The sequence below is a fragment of the Pseudonaja textilis genome, chromosome Z, assembly GCF_049901715.1.
Source record: "Pseudonaja textilis isolate UNSWEBS1 chromosome Z, rPseTex1.2, whole genome shotgun sequence".
NCBI lineage: Eukaryota > Metazoa > Chordata > Lepidosauria > Squamata > Elapidae > Pseudonaja > Pseudonaja textilis.
The window spans coordinates 1555345-1560557 of NC_142008.1; positions in this window are offsets into that span (position 1 = coordinate 1555345).

The window sequence follows — 5213 nt, forward strand, 5'->3', positions numbered from 1 at the left end:
CTGTGGGATTTTTTGGGAGGGCTGCCACGCCTGTGCACGGCGCATAGTGCTCGGACGGCTTCGAAAATCCCGTCCCGGCGAAAACGAGCGAGATCTCACATGCAGATATATCCCGAACTTTTGGACAAGTCTTCTTGCTGCGACTCTTCCTGGCGCATGGAGGTGTCGGGTGACCCTTGGCGGACCGACACAACACAACAACACACCGTCCCCCCAGTGCATTTCCTGCCCTGAGGGGTTCTGGCTGATGTGCGTTTCCCTTTGCAAATGAGCCCTAGCTCAGCTGGAAAAGCCTGTTTTTTTTTCAATGCTGCTTTTCTCGCTTGGCAGATTTATAAGGCTGATTAATATTTCCAGAAAGATTACTGCATGAAAAGCAAAGTTACTTCCTTCGATTATTATTATTATTATTATTTTTCTTAAACGGGGCAAAGTGTGAGCCGATGTGGATTGCAAGGCTAATCCCACATGTCACAAAGGTCCAAAGACAGGGGGCCGGATCCCATCCAAAAAATAATCGATTCCGTCATTTGCAAGTGAGAATTTTACGCATAGATCATCTTGTGTCATACTCAGCAATTTTAAGAGGGGTTGGAACCCGACACTCAGAATTACCCAAAGATGATGATTTAAAGTATACGGCATTCAACTCCCAGAATCCCCCATCCTGCATGGTTTAATAAATGCGGACTTCAATTCCCAGAATCCCTCAGCCACAGGGGTGGGATTCAACCGGTGTAACAACCGGTTCAGTGAGCGCCAAGCGTGCGCAGCATTTGCAACCGCTGCAAGCCCTGTGTGTAAAACAACTGACGCGCGGCAACCAAATTGTGCCATGCGAATCAGCTGACCTGGAAAACCCGGAAGTAAAGCACAGACTAGAACCGGGCCGGCCAGCGGGCCCAACAGCTAATCGTCAGAGAGAACCAGTTTGCTCACAGCTGATCTTTGGAGGAACCGGATCCACCTGAACTGGCCCGAACCGGCAGAATCCCACCCCACCCCCACCCAGCCAGCATACTGGCAAAGTCACATGATCCCCTTTTTGGAATCTTCTGTCACCAGAGATTCCAGATTCACTGTGCAACTGTGTGACTAACTTAACAACCGCACTGGTTCACTTAGCAACGGTGGCAAGAAAGACCACCAAATGAGGCAAACCCCATTTAACAAATATCTCACTTAGAAGCAGACAATTTCTGCTCCATTGTAGTCAAGCAATACCTGTAAAATCAATAATTCATCAAATCTAAAGTTCTCCTCCGTCTCCTGCTCCTCCTTAATTTCTTTTGGTGCTCGTGTGATGCCCCGATGCTTGATTTCCAGTCTCTATTAACATATATTTAGCTTTGTGATGTGCATCGGTTCTTGGGAGCCATTATAATTTTAGCGATCGTCAGCAAGCAGGGGATTAGCATCCGAAACCATTTTCATAAAAATCCATTTATTAATGTCAATGGAGCAACTAAGACCGGCAACTAATTCCCAAAGATACAATTGTCTGCAATTCGTATTAAAATTGGCTCAATATTCCAGCATCTCTGGCACTTTATTAGACTTTTAAGTAGTCCTTGACTTACAACAGTTCAAAGTAACAGCGGCAACTGAAAAAAGTGACAGGAGTGTTTTTCACATTTACGACCATCATACAGCATTCCTCCGTGGTCACGCGATCAAAATTCAGTACTCAGATACTGACTTATATTTATGATGGTCGCAGTGTACCGGGGTCACAGGATCCCCTTTTGCGACCATCCGGGAAACGAAGTCAACGCGAAAGTGAGATTCACTTAACAACCGTGTGACTTACTTAACCGCAGCAATGATTCATTAATGACTGTGAAACAAAATGTTATCAAATCAGGTGAATTTCACTTAACAAATCTTTCATTTAGCAATGGAAAATTGGGACTCAATTGTGGTCGTAATTCGAGGACTACCTGTATAGTTTTCTATCATCCTAAAAGAAAACACCTCTTTCAACCACCTGCATTTCTAATTAATTTAATATCTTACAGAAACAGGCTTCCATGTTTCAGTAAATTTTTACTGAGAGCAGTTTTAACATGCGGATTTAAAGGGACGACTAAAAATAATATATTAACTAAGAATTGGCAGGACTGCTCTCTCGTTACAATGGGGAATTTGAGAAAATTTTCCTCGACGGCAGCTTTTTAAAAAGAAGAATAGAACACTTAATCCAGAGGCAGAAATTAAAGAATTGCAACAATACCGCAAAACCCTTTGTAGAACTTTATGTAAGGTTTTCCAAGTGCTTTTTAAAAAATATTTTTTCTTTTAAGTCCACAGTGAGTTTCAATTTCTTAGCCAGCATGTATGGACTTCAACTCCCAGAATGCCCCAGCCAGGATGCTTTAAGAGGAGAGGACTTCAACTCCCATAATCCCTCAGGCAACATGCTTTAAATTGCGTGGACTTCAACTCCCAGAATTCCTCAGGCAGCCTGCTGAATTCTGCGAATTGAAGTCCACCGAATTTAAAGCATGCTAGCTAGGGGATTCTGGGAACTGAAAGCTATTCCAGCAGAATTGCCTGCCATGGTGTTGGCTGAGGCTGATAGGAACTGGAATTCAACATATTGGAGGAGACCATAAGGAAGAGAGAAAGGTAATCCTCTAGTTACGACCATAATTGGAATTAAGTCACGATGGCCATTATCAGATCAACATGCGATTGTAATCCATTCTACAACCTTTTCTGCATCAGTCTTTAAGTGAACATGACAGACGTAAAGTGAAAACTGTGGTCATTAAGCGAACATCATGGTTGTAAAGCGAATCCAATATCCACAATGGGTGAGGGGTTTCTCTCACGAAATTGGAAGTAAATAAGTTTCGATTCAAAGAATGGATGCAAATTGTGGTCATGTCTCAAAACGTCTCACTCCGAGTCTGGTGTATAAGTAGCCTTGGGGAAGTCCACTAAGCGATTGGTCGTAACCTGAGGACTACCTGGACACTTGTTTGAGAGTCATTGTTTGCAGTGAATGATGGTTTATCCTTACCAGAAAAGATGTTCCCCTTTAGGCAGTCCTCAACTTACAACCTTGAATGCTTATTGACCATTCAAAGTTGCAACGGCACTGAAAAAAGTGAGTCATGCCCATTTTTCACACTTACGACCGTTGCAGCATCGCCCTGGTCATGTGACGGTCAATTCAGACGCTTGGGAAATGACTCGTATTTATGACGGTTGCAGTATTCCTGGGGTCACGTGATCCCCTTTTGCGACTTTCCGATGAGCAAAGTCAACGGGGAAGCCGGATTCACTTAATGACCGTGACTAACTTAACAACCTCAGGGATTCGCTTAACAATGGGGGCAAAAAAGGCGATAAAAGGGGGGAAAAACTCAATTGAACCACTGTCCTGCTTAGCAATATAAATGTTAGGCTCCATTGTTGTCCTAAGTTGAGGACTACCTGCATCGAAACCCTAACGGATGTCAGCGCCTCTCTGAGGTGTCCTTATACACAAGACGGCTTTGTAAAATGTGTCTTCCGAATGCAAAGGTCACAAATGTGTGAAAAGGCAGGAAATCACGCCCAAAAGATCTCATGCTGCAAACTTATTATTCCGTAGTGGAAGATTAGAGGCACAACAACAAACGACAACCACAAACGTTCAGCAACAGCACAACTTGAGTAAGAGTCCAAACAAGCGAGGATGAATCAGAGGGCAAATGAAGTGAAGACTTCTTGGGAAGCCTTACAGGGTGGAAATGCAACACTGCGGAAAATAATATTTTTTTGCTACTTCGGTTTGCAAAGATAAGACTGTTAAAATCTTTGGCATTGTATCGCATTTTGTGCTGTGTTCTATTCTGTACGGTATTGTGTTTTGTATCATATTTTGAACGGTATTTGTGTTATATTTTGTATTCCATTTGTGTTTTGTTTTGTGTTTTGTACAACATTTGTATTATATTTTGTACTGTATTTGCACTGCATTTTGTAATGTATTGTGTTTTATATTGGATTGCATTTTTCATTTATTTGGACTGTATTTTGTACTGTGTTGTTTTATATTGAATTCATATTGCATTTTTATCGTATTATATTTTGCATTTGTGTTCTGTTTTGTACTGTATATCCTGTTTTTCATTGGATTGCATTATGTAGTGTATTCCTATTGTATTTTGCATTGTGTGTTGTATTTTGTGTGGTATGGTGTGGAACCCCGCCTTTATAAATAACATCCTTAATTCTCTTTCTTCCTTTTATTCTCCCCACCACAGCAACCCTGTGAGGTAGGCTGGAATTACTGGGCCAAAGCAACCCAGCTGGATTTCATACCTAAGGCGGGACTAGAACTCACCATCTCCTAGGGACTGTCCCAAAGTCACCCAATTGGCTTTCACACCTAAGGCGGGACTAGAACTCCCGTGTCCTGGTGTCTCCGCCAGCACTTTAACCATTAAACCAAACTGCCTCTTTTAGTTTTAAACTTTCATTTAAAAGACGCAATAGGCTGATATTCTAATTTTTGCAACATAACTCCATTTCTCGATCTTTATCCTTATTTGGGTGGATAATGATAGATAATCCTTGAGTCATGACCATTTGTTTAATGAACTGATCAAAGCTACAACGGAGCTGAAAAAATTGATTTATGACCGGACCTCAAAGTTATGACCATTGCAAAGGCTCTGTGCTCAGGTGATCAAAATTCGGATGCTCAGCGAATGTCATGTACTTATGATGGTTACAGCATCCCAGGGTCATGTGATGATTCTCTGACCTTCCCAGCAATGGGGGGGGGGCACAGAAATGATTCACTTAATGACCACAGTGATTCTCTTAACAACCGTGGGAAAAAGATCATAAAATCAAGTGCAGCTCACTTAACGGACATATCAATTAGCAACAGAAGTTTCAATCCCAATTGTGGTTGTACGTTGAGGACTCCCTGTATTCAGGGAGTGGGCCAATTTCATTGGATACAGGTAGTCCTCGGGTTACAGCAGTTCATTTAGTGACCATTCAAAGTTACAATGGCAATAAAGGTACTTATGATCTTTTTTCACACTTACAACCGTTGTAGCATTCCCACGGTCATGTGATCAAAATTAAGGCACTTGGCAACTGGTTTCATAGTTATGACGGTTGCTGAGTCCCAGGAGTCACGTGACCCCCTTTTGAGACCTTCTGACAAGCAAAGTCCATGGAGAAGCTGAAATCACTTAACAACCGTG